Here is a 14,792-nt window from a genome sequence, read left to right as displayed (position 1 = left end):
TATGCTCAGGGGACCATCTGGGGTACAGGGGATTGAACCTGGGTTGGTTGCCATGCAAGGCAAGCCCCCAAACCACTGTACTATCCCTCTCTGGCCCCTTGAAGGTGGCTTAGTGAACGACAAAGTCAGAGGCGGCATCAAAGGCCCTTGCTTTCTGTTGGAAAAGCTGGGCCCTGGTCAGCGGGGTAAAGGGCTCCCTCAGCCGAGTGGAAGGGCCCAGACTGTGAGGGGTGAGCACACAGTTGAGCACCTCACTTGGTTCCTGGGGCCCATCTCTCCTGCTCACCATGACTGTGTGGGCCACACAACCCCAGCAAGACAAACAAAACACCCCTTGAAGAGACCAGGAAGAGACCAGGCCACTCCGAAACCCTGCTCACTGCCCCTCCTCTCTCTCTGGCTCCTGGTCCTCTCTAGATGGCTCAGAGAGTAACACACAGGGGGCTCTTTCTAGCCAAATCCATCCTCAGCTCCCATTTTTCTGAGCCAGAATGTCTCCCAGGCCCCACGGCCCCTGGGGGAGAGTCTGGACGTCTACAGTTCCATGCCTCTGCCTCTTCCAGCACCTTCCACTCTCCTCTCAGCGCTATCAAGACAGGGGAAGGGGGGACCTTAGGTTCTCTCGGGGGTCTCCTGCACTGTGTCTGTGGGATGCTGCTCTATCTATTTTACAGGGTTCTGCTCCTAGCTCCCGGCCCCAGATCACTGTGGCTGTTGGAAGGTACAGGCTTACCGAAGAGCTTCATGTCCAGCACACATATGAGCCTAGGCAGCCACACCAGGTTCCCCTTGTGCTTGCACTCTCTGAGACAGGACAGGAAGCCAAAGGCTAACACCAGGCTACTCTGCTTCCATGGAGGACTGAGAACAGGAGCCCCAGGTTTCCTTCTGGGTGTTTCTGTTTGTGGGGGGCAGAGGGGAACTCTCAAGGGGTGCTCTGAGTAAGTCCGGAGGCCCCTCTCAGTGGCTCACCACTTTGACCCGGAGGTGATGGGGATCAACCCAGCCACCAGAGCAGTGCTCAGGGCTCCTTGGGGTCTGATTAGAAAGGTGCTGAGGGAACCACATGATGCCAGGGGTCCAAAGCAAGCAAGAGCCATTAGTCATCCCCATGGTGGCTCTCTGGCCCTGTGCTCATATTCCATGACATAAACCTCAGGATCCACCATGACAGCGGGCCGGCCCAGAGAGAAGAGTTTCAAGAAGGAAACGGGTGCTAACAAATAAACAACGACTTGTTCCCATCAAACCTCCTTGTCGCGTCCCTGGCTTTCAGACATAACCCCTGGAGGAGGAGTCATTTTTCTAAAAAAGGAGATTACTATTCATCTTCATTTTCTCCTGGCTCAGGGGAGGGTAATTAATGGTGAGGGGTGAACATCTGGAACCTGCAGCTTCCCTAAAGAGCCGCTGAACAGCCACAGGCTTTGCTGGGTGTGTGTGTGTGTGTGTGTGTGTGTGTGTGTGTGTGTGTGTGTGTGTGTGTGTGTTGGGGGGTGGTTTCTGGCAATTGCTTTGCACAATCTGGTCCCCTCACTGCCATGGTGCAGGCTAATGGATTACGGAGTGCGGGGTCTGCAAACTCCCCCTCCAGGGGATTCAGTTGCCGCCTGGGAAGAGCACTCTGTCTACTCCCCACCGCGGAGGCTGGCACCTGCAGACTCACCTGAGTGACCCTAACATTGCCAGAAGTCCCAAACACCAGTGGGCACCGGGGTGGCAAGGTCTCTTCCCTAAGACCTGGATCCAATGAGGTCAAGAAGTGCCTTCACGGGGGCCAAAATGATAGTACCAAGGGGAAAGACGTTTGCCTTGCACACGGCTGAGCCAGGTTCGACCCCTGGCATCCACACAGGGTCTTCTGAGCACTGCCAGGAGTGATCCCCGTGCCGTAGAGCCAGGAGTCAGCCCTGACACTGCTGGGTGTGTCAAAACCAACAACAAAAGAGTATTGCCTTTGTGTGCACCATGAAAAAGCCGAAGGTTTTACCATAGGGAATACTCGACATGAAACCCAAACCTCTCGCCTCGGGGTGTCTGAGAAGGTTGACCTTCCGAGCCCAGACTTCTACAAATGCCTACAGTGGCAGAGCGAGTTACAGCCACGAGGGGCATGTCTGAATACTCAGCATTTTGAAGGTTCCCTTCCACACACAGGGAGCATCTGTGGGTATGAGGAAGGAACTGGAGATGGGGCAGTTGGCCTGGCTGGCCTGGAGGGAGGGGAGGTTGGCAAACTCGAGCAGAAGGGCAGGAAGCCACACATCTTATCAGTTAAAGAGCAGCCTTTGAAGGCTGGAAAAGGCAGGCAGCAGACATCCCGTGGGGTCCTCCAGGAGGAAGCCAGGCCTGCCTGCATGGGGGTTAGAGCTGGAAGACTTACTTCAGGTGGGCCACCTCCAGAACTCCGACAGACTTGCTGCGGGGTTCCTGTGAATGTGTAGCTGCAGCTGAGAAAACCAAGGCAGTGGCTAGATTCTCTCTCTCTCTCTCTCTTTCTCTCTCTCTTTTCATTTTGGGTTATACCCAGCAATGCACGGGGGTTACTCCTGGTGGTGCTCAGGGGACCATATGGGATGCTGGGAATCGAAACCGGGTTGGTCGCATGCAAGGCAAATGCCCTACCCTCTGTACTATCGCTCCAGCCCCGGCTAGATTCGCTTTCTGCTGCCCCAAGGCATTGAAAACTGATAGGAAATGGGATTTCAATTAAACCTGCACTAATATGGCCCAGCCCCTAGGACCTGCCAGGGACACAGATGCAAACCCATGCAGGAAGCCCTCTTGCTTAGCTTCCAGGGTTCAAACGAGCTCCCGGAACAGCTGAGCTGTATCTATAGATGCAATGAAGACCTTGCCCAGGTAGGAAAGGGGATGAGTGACTCAAGATTATTTAGATGGGGCTGGAGAGATAGTTCAGCAGATGGGGTGTTTGCCTTGCACACACTTGACCCAGTTTAACTGCAGCACCCCACAGGGTCGCCTAAGCACTACCAGGAGGCATCCGCAAGCACAGAGCCAGAAGTAATCCCTGAACATGCCAAGTGTGGCCCCCAAAATAAAACAAAATGAGACAATATTCAAAAGTGCATGAGTTAAGGTAAGAAAGGTTGCAGGGGTGTCTGGAGGATCACTGGGGGTCCAGCTATTTAGATTTGGGAGGGAGGACCAGAGTAGCATCTGCCAGGAGCCAGGATCTGATTCCGAGCCACCTGAGCCTCAGAATATAAACCCACTGGGTTTTTTGAAAAATCCCTTCTGGGAGCACCAAATAAAGGGTGTTGGGAGAATCCTCCCAGGATGGGAGAAGCATGCTGAAAGTAGACTATAGACCAAACATGATTGCCATTCAATGCCTCTTTTGCAAACCACAACACCCAAAACGAGAGAGAGAGAACAAAAGGGAATGCTCTGCCACAGAGGCAGGGTGGGATGGGGGGGATGAAGGGTGGGAGGGATACTGGGATCCATGGTGGTGGAAAATGGGCACTGGTGGAGGGATGGGTACTTGATCATTTTATAACTGAAATCCAAGCACAAAAATTTGTTAAGTCTACAACTGTACCTCATGGTGTTTCACTAATAAAAATTTTTTAAAAAATCCCTTCTGGAGGGGTAGAGAGAGAGAGTACAGTCGTTATCATGAACCCAGGCTTTCCCCTGACCTTTCCTTTTGGGTTTTGGGGCCATGTGGCAGCACTCAGGGCTCACTCCTGGAGGGGCTTGTATGCAGAGTGCAGAATGGAACTAGGAGTTGGTGTGTGAAGGAAAACCTGCTCTACCCATCACCTATTTCTGGTAATGTCACTTACCCAGTCTACAGACCTCCCACATCCTCATCCCCACCGAATTCAGGGGTCACTCAGGTGTGGGGAAAGGATGGGCGCTGGCCTGTCCCGATGGACGGCACCCAGGAAGACTAACAACGTGAGACTCAATGGTCTCTTTGCTCCACTGAGCATCTTCCCTGTGCTTATTCTTTCAAGGATAAATAATCTCAAAACTTTCGGGGCCAGAGCGATAGCACAGTGGGCAGGCGTTTACCTTGCATGCAGCCGACCCAGGTTCGATCCCCGGCATCCCATATGGTCCCCTGAGCATTACCAGGAGTGATTCCTGAGTGCAAAGCCAGGAGTAACCCCTGAGCATTGTTGGGTGTGACCCAAAAAGAAAAAAAAAAGAATCTCAAAACTTTCTCCCTTCACCAAAAGCTAAGGACTGTCGGAGCTCCCAATACCAGCTGATGGACAGGCTGCCACGTGGGCTACGGGGAACAAACCCTCCTCATCTTGGCACGCTCTCCTTCCCATGGCTACGATCTTCTCTAGGGGGTGGAAGCCCACCCACCATCCCGGCTCCTGGCTGAGACTGAGTCAGTCACAGGCTGGTGGCCAGGAGTGAATGCCTAGGCTCCACAAAGCCCCGAGAATGCACCCAAGCCCTCACATTGATTCTTCAAAAATCCCAGAAGGTTTCCCGATACAAGGCAGCACAGTTTCCGAATACTTCCAGTACCCGGACTCCCCTGCAGATGCAGAGGACTCCAGTCAAGCTGGGTTGAGGGACCAAGTCCCTGGCCCCCCTCCCCCCTTAGATCATGCCACCTGTCACTATCCCTACTTGGGGGCAAATCCAGTGGAACACTCGGAAGCCCGGGCGCTCGGTTCTGCGCCGTCGAAAAGGCGGGACACACACATGGGCAAGGCATGGCAAAAGCTCACACAAGACCAAGTGTCGCCTTTCTGGAGACCATGATGGTGGCTGAGATGAGGGGGCACGGCATGGAGAAAGCGGGCAGGCTCTGCTGGACAAGTAAAGGCACCGCGGAGGGGAGAAGGAAGTGAAAAGTTTACCTCTCTCTGAATCCAGGCAGGCGTGCGGGAACAGAGCAGAAACAGCACGTTAGCACTCAGGGTGGCACCCAGGAAAGCCAATAGTCCCGCCCCGCAGCGCAGTGACTCGGAATCTCCGCCCCACCCCCACACACCGCTTCCCAGCTCTGCTGCCGTTAATAGCCCGGCAGGACTTATTTTAGCTCCCCTCTCCCGTGCTGCCGTATTTCGAGCCACTGTTACGAGGAGGCCGGGCAACAGATCAACCGGGGGAGGTAATCGGGCTTAAAATACCCTCCTGGGATAGACAGGAAACTTTGCCGGAGCCGCTGCAGGCGCAGAGCTGATCTTCCTGGCCCTGTACCACCTGCTCCCAGGAGGAAATACAAGGACACAGAAGCTACCAGCAGCCTTACCTGTGGGCCCCATATTCAGTTGTTACATGTGGCACCGCAGGGCACGCAGGGAGGGATCGTAAGGAGGCGAAAGGAGGAGACGGGAGGCACGGAGCAAACTGTGACAATGGGGACAGCCTGGGGTTGGGGTCCCCAAGGAGTCCCCAGGATGAAGTCACTTAACCTCCTAACCCAGAATCTTTTTTTTTTTTTTTTTTTTTTTTTTTGCTTTTTGGGTCACACCAGGTGATGCACAGGTTACTCCTGGCTCTGCACTCAGGAATTACTCCTGTGTGCTCGGGGGACCATAAAGGATGCTGGGAATTGAGCTCGGGTTGGTCACATGCAAGGCAAATGCCCTACCCACTGTACTATCACTCCAGCCCCATGACACAGAGTCCTTGGAGAGGTCTTGTGGTCATCACACAGGCGGTCTCCAGGGACTGGCCAGGGGAGCCCAGGTCTGGGCAAGAAGAGCTGGGAGCAGATGACAAGCTCCAGGGATGTTAGAAGTGGGCAAAGAGTGGCACCTCGGACAGCGAACCTCACGCCAGGAGACAGAAAGAAACATGGAGGAACCAGAAACCAAGCACCAAGGTGGGACGATAAGCACATACGCCCCTTGGCAGGTATTCGGTCTCAGGAAGAACTGTCCAGGGTCAGGCCTGGCTTGGCAGGCAGCACTGAAGCTGTCCTGCGTCTATGCGAAGGCACTGTACATGGTGCTGGGGCTCGAACTTGTGTTGATCACAAGGGCCACCTCTCCAGCCATGGATCTGCATTCTAGTTTTTGGTGACGCCTGGGCTCGAACCCAGGTTCTTTGCCTGCACTACATGTGGCTCTTCCACACCCATGTTTTCTTGTTTTTTTGTTTTTTTGTTTTTGGTGCCAGGGATGATCAAGCCCAGGGCCTCATGCCTCGAGGTAAGCATGCCACATCCCAGTCCTGAAGCTTTGTATTCTAACGTGGGTTTAGTTAACAATTCAGACCCCAGCTGTCAACTGCTCTGTGGAAGGGATGTGGGAGAGCGCTTCCCTCATGTTCCTGCGTATACAAGCACACAGGACATTGGGGGTAAAAGCAGGCACTTGAGGGGCGCCTCTGTGATAGCCCTGCGCCCCCCTCCCCACCACCCCTCAAAGATGACTCTCCGGTTCTGAGATGGAAGTTTAGAGCTGACCAGGGTGTCACTGAGATGGCCACACATGGAGAAGGGAGGAGCTGCTCAGATTGAAGGACTCCCTTGCCTCGTCACATAGCTGGAGCGGGACCCCACCCTGCCTCACAGAACAGCCCATGCTGGTCTCCCCAATGAACCAAAGGGACCTGCACGGGTGGCTCCAGACACACAGAGAACCTGCTGCTTCTGATCTGCCATGGGAGCTCCTGCTCCCTTTCCTGGGCCTGGAAGCTATAGTATTGGGGAGCAGAGGTGAGGTGGGGCTGCAGGCTGAGCAAGTTAACAGAGGGGTCTTCAAATCCTGCTGGGAGCCAAGTCCCCTACATAGCACCTGCTCCTTCCCGTCTCTCTCCAGGTCACAGGGTTTGAGTTGGTGCCCTGAGAATCTGCTTCCTAGTCAGGAAAGAAGGGATAAGGGTCCCAGGAGGGGTGGGGGGGTGGTGGAAAGAGAGAGAGAGAGAGAGAGAGAGAGAGAGAGAGAGAGAGAGAGAGAGAAAGAGAGAGCGAGAAGAAACTGCAGATCCCCTTAGTGCTACCAAGTCATGTAGAGACACCTGTCTCTGTGGGTTTGTGGAGCTGTCCGGGGCCCTTCTTCTCCTGGCTGCTGGACCCCACAGAGCACAGGAGGAAGAAAGGCAGTGTGGTTGCTCCCTATGGCACAAACGGTCTTTGGAGGCGTTATGGGGCTCAGCACAGAATGTAGACTGGGCGTTCCCGGCCCCCCCGGGTCATGTCAGCCAAGTCTCTTCACTGTTCAGGTCTATGGTCTCACGGCATACGAGGTGTTCCAGGATCCTCCCAGTACCCCGGATGCATCAGAAAAGGATGTGCTCTGACCTCTTAGCACCCATATCAATGGTGAGGCGGCATATCTTTGACTCGCTTTGGGTTAGTACCAAAGACTTTTTATTTGTCCATGTTACTGTTGTTCATGGTTTGGAGTGGTACTCAGGGACCACTCCTGGCCTGGCTCAGGAGCCCACATACGTGGTAGCGAGGAACGAGTCGGTCAGTCCCTGCAAGTCAAGTGCTCTATGTTACTGTGCATTTTTTCCTTGGCTTGGCTCTTACTACTTTTATGTTTCAAAAAAAAAATTCAATGTCTAAGAGCAATAACCTTAAGCCAGGCTGGGAAGACATGCAAAGGGCAGGAGGGAACAAACGCTTTCTCCATCAGGGCTGAGGAGCTGGGAGTAGCCCCCAGGCACTGCCAGGTGTAGACACCAGAGCAAAATCAAAAGATACAGATAGTGCATTTGTCTTGCACATAGCCAACCCAGGTTCGATCCCTGGCATCCCATAGGGTCCCCCCAAGCACTGCTTGAAGTGATTCCTGAGCACAGAGCCAGGAGTAACCCCTGAACATTGCCACGTGTGCCCCCCCCCACCAAAAATATAAAACAACCACAAGCTAAGAGACCTGAAAATACAACTTTTTCTTTTTCTTTGTCTTATTTTATGTAACCACCAGTGAGATGGAATGGGCCAATCACACCTCCTTTCATGTTACATCAATTGACCATTTCTTTAGCATGTTAACAATTCGCGCAGGAGTCTTTGATGTTTGAAATCAGATGTTACTTGTGAATCAGTCGTGTTCCCAGGGATGTCTCTTTCTGAAGCAAAGCTTGCGAAAACGATGCTGAGAAACATCTGAAATGAATTATTTACTTATAGGGGCTCACACCCAGTGGTGCTCAGGGCTTACTCCAGGCTCTCTGCCCAGGGGTTACTCTTGCTGGTGCTCAGGAGACCCTGTGTGATGCCAGGGGTTGGCTTCAGCCCTAGATGGAGGATTTGAACTTGGGACCATCCACCTGCCAGGCAGGAGCCTGAAGGCCTCTGTTATTCCTCCAGAACTCATCCTGCAAACTTTCTGACAAAGTGAATCTCAGGGTCAACCCGCTCCATTTACCCGTGGAAGAGCAAACCTGCTGTACCTGGGGACTTCAGAGTCTTCTTTGCAATGCCACTGAAAAACCACAAAGGGGCAACGGAGACAGCTGCTCCCTGATTCCTTGCCAGGGCGAGGGGGGGAGAGAACAGCAGCCCAGAGCCGGGTTTCGGCAGGAGTGGGGAGAGGACTAAATTTAGAGCCAGCCACACTCGAGTGGAACTTCTGCCCTCACTGTACAAGATGCCAGAGAAAAGAATTAACCCCCCAGATTAATTCCACGCCGGCTGCACCGCCCAAGGCAGACTCATCAACATGCTCTTGGTGGCGGTTTCTCGGGAAAATGAATGTGGGAGTAATTGGCAGTGTTTGCACGGAGGCAACCATGAAATAACAGAAAGACTTGGCACGTGGAAACCAGCCTCCGAATGAACAGGAAATCCCTTTCCCGAGCCACCAGCACACCAGAATGACCATGTGGGTGGGTCCTGCTTAGGGGAGGATGTAGCCCCCTCAGTCCCAGCACAAGCACCACTTCTCCCACGCTGATGGAGGGCAGCCAGGCTCCATGTAGGCAAAACAATCTGCTTGGGGCTGGGAGGGATAGTGCAGTGGATAGGGCGCTTGCCTTGCAGGCAGCCAACCTTGATTTCATGCCTGACACCACAGATGGTTCCTGAACACCACCAGGGGTCATTCATGAGCACTGCTGGGTGTGGTTCAACACTCCCCTACTCTCCCCTCAAAAACCAAACAAAAGAACATTCTGGGGGCTGGAGTGATAGCACAGCAGGTAGGGTGTTCGCCTTGCACACAGCTGACCCGGGTTCGATTCCCAGCATCCCATTTGGTCCCTTGAGCACTGCCAGGAGTAATTCCTGAGTGCAGGGCCAGGAGTAACCCCTGAGCATCGCTGGGTGTGACCCAAAAAAGCAAAAAAAAAAAAAATCCTGCTTCTCCTCGCTCTCCGGGCTTGCCATTCATCACTGGGCATTATCTGTCCATGTTTCACCCACATTCAGCAGTGCTCAGGGCTTACTCCTGACTTTGTGCTCAGGGATCACTGCTGGTGGTGCCAGGGATGAGAGAATGGATAGACCAACGTCACACTGGACAGTGAAATAAAAACGAAAAAATACTTGATTTCATGAAAATTCTCAAGCCAACTTCGAAAACTGATTGTTTTTGTCCCCACCCCTCTTGCTTCCTGAGCCAGGGACTGTGAGCCAGCTATTGACTAGGAGCGCCTTACATCAAGGCCTGCAGTCTGGATGTTTCTCTGATGCCTTTTCTGTGAAATGGGAGTAGAAAAGTGTTCCCCAGCTCAGTGGCTCAGTGAGGAGGGAGGGAGGGAGGGAGGGAGGGAGGGGGGGGAGAGAGAGGGAGGGGGGGAGAGAGAGAGAGAGAGAGAGAGAGAGAGAGAGAGAGAGAGAGATTTCTAAGCCTGTTTTTCATCCTGTTTTTGAGCCTTTGGGAATCTAATAAAGATACACCAGAAAGGCAACTGCAGTCGGCACATTTGGGGAGGTGGTAATCTCAGAAACTCACTGCAGATCCCTTTAGATCCATGCCCCGCAGGTGATGGACCTCCAGACTGAATTTTGAGTTTAGGCAAATTTACCAGCTGCTGTCTGGTGAGTTTCTGAGAACTCAGCTCAAGGGAAAATTCTGTCCTTGGCAGAACACAGATACCTGCCTATGTCCAAGGGGGCCTTACTTTGCAAAACAAGCCCCTCTCTCCTCACAGTGCTGCCTGCAGAGCCAGTGATGCGGGCCTGGAGTTGCAGCTGGAGAATGCGCGAGGCTGAGGAGCTAAAGCAGTTTCAGATTATTGAAATTCAAGGCACAGTCTCCTAAACAAAGGACTTTCTCATGCCACTGGAGAGAAGGCACAATGGTTACGGCTTACTAATGAGAAGGAGAAGGGATCTCTGAGAACACAGAATGAGCTTTAAAAAATAAAGTCCATCTATGAAAACAGCCACAAGTACAGAGCTCCTGTGTTTGTCAGCGCTAGGTTTTACTAGTTTTTCTGTTTTATTTTTTTTTGGGGGGGGGGCGCATGGAGGCAGGGGCACCTCTAGCCCTGCTCAGGGGTTACTCCTGGCTCTGCACTCAGTAATTACTCCTGGCAGGATTTGCGGGTCCATGTGCGATGCCCGGGATTGAACCTGGGTTGGCTGCATGCAAGGCAAGCATCCTGCTGTAGTATCACCAGATGTTACCGTTTTTAAAAACAAGTTACCACTGTGATTCTATGAGCTTCTGCAAAGAGAGAACATACACACACAACTCATACTTACTCCAGGCTGAGAGAACTTGAGCTGTGACACGGGGATTTGGGGTCTAAGTTTAGGATTAAATCAAAGAATGAAAAGATGCAAATTCTACTCCACTTACAAAACCCTCCTTCCTGCAAGCAGAGATGATGGAAGAACCCAAAGACCTCCACAGCACAAGGCTCCTCTTTGCCAAGGGACAAGAAAACAGAAACGTTTGGATTTGGAAACAAGAGGGAAGATATAGAACTGCATGCTGGGAACGAGGCCTCCACGTGAGAAAGGCTCGGAGTGCGAACTCAACCACCTTCAAGAGTGAGCCACCAACGGCAGTCACTGGCTTGGGCCACATGTGAAGTGCTGGTGTGGCCTGTGTACTCTCAGGCTGGCTGAGCCTGTCATGCTTTGGAGCACCCTGGTGGATCCCCTGCTGAGACTGTCTCCCCTTCTCCCCAGCTCACAGTCCCCAACTCCGACCTCCTGACTCCCCTCACACACACCCACGTGGCTCCTGCCTCTCTTGGAGCTTTCTGGTTTCTGCCCCCACCCCCACCCCCGACAGACAGACAGTCAGTCAGATGGACACACACACATGCGCACGCTCGCGAGAGCTTTGGCACTCACTTTTCTGCATGAGAAGCACTTCTGCCCAAAGGACCCACCTCTTCCTCCCCACCCCCACCCCCCACAATGACAATTCACCCAGACTCTTGTTTATTTATCCCTCATCTATCCTTCTCTTTCTCCTAGGAGGCATTAAAAAAAAAATCCCATATGGGCAGAATTCCTCATGCACCGCACGAGCATGGCTGAGTGAGTCAAGGGCTCAGTTAACTTGATGGGGAGACATGCCCCGGGCCTGAGTCCTGTTGGGTTGATAAGGGTCCATGTGGACGATGCCACGAGTGAGAAACCTCTGCACTGCTTTCTCCTAGCTGCAGAGACCACACGTAAGAGAATGGATTCCCGTTCTGGTCTTCACGCCATCTGAAACCAGTGTTAATAAAAAGCATTCTTTCATTCCAACAGGTGAGTGCTGAGGCAATGATTAATCTCCGGTGATTCTATTTGAAGTCGAGCAAATTCTCCAGCGGGGACCACGGGATGTTCCCCGAGCCTCTAGCTCAATTCCTTCCTCAGAACATTTGTCTCTACGAAAAACGGCTCCTCAGTCCCCCAATCAATCAATATATGAATTTCCCGTGGATACTGATCTCTATCGAGATACACTGGCCCTCCTGGTAATCTCCTTTGTACGTGTACTTGAAGAGAGCGACATCTTGGCTTATCACCTAGGAAGCCCCCAAATCCTGTGCAGAAGCAGAGCCAGGAGGCACTGGGCACCCCCCCCCCCCAAATCCCGCATGTCTCCATCCACCTGGAAAGAAAACACAGCCTCCACACATATACAGGTGCTTTCATTTTGCTGTGCTCCACACCCGCGGTGTGTAAGAGTTACTCACAGCTCAGTGCTTGGGGGTCACTCCTGACTCAGCTCAGGGGGCCATCGGTGAGCCATCCTCACTCAGCTGGGGACTGAAGCTTTTGGATGCAAAGTATAAGCTCTAGCCATCAAGCTTTTTGTCTGGCCCTTTAATAGCCTCTTGGTAAAGTTATCTGGATAGGCATCTGCTTCCTTGGTTCCAGCATCCTTGGTATCTTGAAGAATGTTAAGGCTCTTAAAGGGCCAGGGTGGGATGGGGTGGGGTGGCTCAGTGTCAAGTATAAGGTGGTGAGTTCAGTACCCAGGGCTTATGCTGAGTGCTATCCTTGGGGGAATGCTGTCACTATTGGCAACTTCCTGCTACCCCGAGGTCAGGTGTGTGTGAGTGCTACCCCTAAAAGATGTGCAAGTGGCACATGTATGTGGACATCATAACTCAGGATGCTGCAGCCCAGTGTGTGTGTGTGTGTGAGAGAGAGAGAGAGAGAGAGGAGAGAGAAAGAGAGAGAGAAGAGACACACCTGGTTATCAACGACAACACCAACCAGAGGGAAGGGGGTAAAATTAATTAAAAATAATTGGGAAGGGGTGTTGGGATGGGCTGGACGATGGCACAGTGGGTAGGGCATTTGCTTTGCACACAAGCCAACATGGCCGACCCGAGTTCGATTCCTTCGCCCCTCTCGGAGAACCCGGCAAGCTACCGAGAGTATCTTACTCGCATGGCAAAGCCTGGCAAACTACCCATGACGTATTCGATATGCCAAAAACAGTAACAAGTCTCACAATTTGTTGTGAGACATTACTGGTGCCCGCTCGAGCAAATTGATGAACAACGGGAGGACAGTGCTACAGTGTTGGGATACACCTACCTGATGGTGCTCAGAGGACTATATGGGGTGCCAGGGATGCAATACAAACAAAATCTTTTAAAAATACAACTGAAAAAATCTTTAAAACACACAACAACCCCATCATGGCAGTCCCTGCTTCTGCTGAGTTTCCTGACAGAACAGAATAAGCATTCCGGCTTGAAGAAACTCAAGTGTGGACTGGGGGAGTGGGGGCAGGTGTGTTCAGATACGGTTCTGTAAATCATCTAGAGTGCAGACCCTGCACGTGGGGGGCAAGGGGGACCCCTGACACTGCATGGTTCCCTGAGCACTGTTAGTAGTGATCCTGGTTTGTTACAGAAGCACCCAGGAAAGCCTTTTCCCAGGAACTGTTTTTGGAGATGAATTTTCCACACACTGCAGACTTGGTCTGGGCACCGGAGACAGCCTCCTCCCAAAGACGCCCTTAGGGGACCACTCGGGCCGTCTACATTAAGGGCTGCAGATTAGGGGCCCCGCATCACTGACCTTCTGCCCCAGTTTTGTTCACGATTGGCAGTACTCAGGGGCTATTCCTGGCTCAGTTTGGTGTCTTTTTTTTTTTTTTTGTGACAGTGGGCTTCTTTGCTTCTTTATTTTTGTTTAGTTCACTGATTTTATTTGGGTGTAAACAGTAAAAAAATGATCTGAACTATGTCTTTGGAGAATCCCATAAATTAAACTGAGAGCATATAGTGCTCTATTTACCCTTTCAATCTATTTTATTTTTTCTAATTTTTAAAAAAATTTTACGTTCTTCTTATGCTTTCTATAAATATTCTGGTTCATGATGATTTGTTAACAGGCATTCAATATTCCACCTTCCCACCACCAACCATTATCTTCCTGCTCAGTATTCTGCTTTGCTTTCTCCCTGCTGCCACCGTCCCTAAGTATCCTCCCTCCCCCTTCTTGACACAGTGGTTGATGATGTGGCACTGAGCAGGGGGTGGTCAAACCTGGGACTCCCCCAGGCAAGGCCAGTATTCAGCCCATTGAGCTATTTCCCTGCCACCTCCAGCTGGATTTATCAATAAGGGGGTCACCACAGCCACGCTAACTGGCTCATCAGTCTACAGCAGCCTTGTGCTACCAGGCTTCCTTCCGACAGACACTCTCTAATCCACAGCGTCTGAAATATTTAGTAAGTGGGCCCAGAGGCACAGTGCAGGCCTTAGGATGCCTGCCCCGGAGTGTCTGGTGTGGAATCTAAGTATCCGGTAACCCTGTGTGCTTAGCCTGATGCTCGAGACTCTGCTCCCTGTCACCCTAGCACTGCAACTGGTTTCAGCTGGGAGCACAAAAAGGCCCCTGAAGAGTCCCATGAGAAAAATGATGGGCGTCCCTCCAAAGAATCTATGGAAAGGGGCGGGAGCGATAGTACAGCAGGTAGGGCTTTTGCCTTACACGTGGTTGACCTGGGTTCGATTCCCAGCATCCCATATGGTCCCCTGAGCACCGCCAGGAGTAATTCCTGAGTGCAGAGCCAGGAGTAACCCCTGAGCATTGCTGGGTGCGACCCAAAAAAGCAAAAAAAAAAAAAAAAGGAATCTATGGAAGGTGCCCCGATGGGTAACTTGGAACTGAAATTTAATATGAATTTAATCTGGAAATTCAATTTCATCTTGAAACTTTAAATGCAGCCCACCCCACACGTGTTGTGGCTGAAACGTGTGACCCCTGGTGAGCACCATCAGGTCACTGGGAGCATGTCTACCCCTTCCCCCGTGTCTGAAATTACAAGCGTGATCTTGGGATGCTGCTAAAGGGGGATAAAACATGGTGAGGCCACTGGCTGAGTGTGCCTGTGCCACCATCTGACATGCGAGCACCCCAGTTAAAAACATGGGAACACCGTGGCCTAGCGTGTGTACCCTACTCACTGCCACACTGC

General features: G+C 52.1%; 1 protein-coding gene across 7 annotated transcripts in view; it reads right to left on the bottom strand.

The window, feature by feature from the left end:
* The window catches only part of APBB2 (amyloid beta precursor protein binding family B member 2), a 247,786-nt gene that overhangs the window by 16,666 nt on the left and 216,328 nt on the right, over positions 1-14,792 (bottom strand). The window contains exon 1 of one of the 7 annotated variants that reach the window (XM_056125525.1): positions 4,854-4,919. The exons of the other annotated variants lie outside the window; for them this stretch is intronic. The gene's annotated coding sequence lies outside the window, so the exon portion shown is untranslated. Of the gene's footprint in view, positions 1-4,853; positions 4,920-14,792 lie in introns of those variants that run through there. 7 annotated transcript variants of the gene reach the window in all.

Source organism: Sorex fumeus, unplaced genomic scaffold (assembly GCF_029834395.1).
Source record: "Sorex fumeus unplaced genomic scaffold, SorFum_2.1 ptg000055l, whole genome shotgun sequence".
In the NCBI taxonomy this organism is placed as follows: Eukaryota; Metazoa; Chordata; class Mammalia; order Eulipotyphla; family Soricidae; genus Sorex; species Sorex fumeus.
The sequence above is the reverse complement of the archived record's forward strand: the minus strand, read 5'-3'. Positions and strand labels throughout refer to the sequence as shown.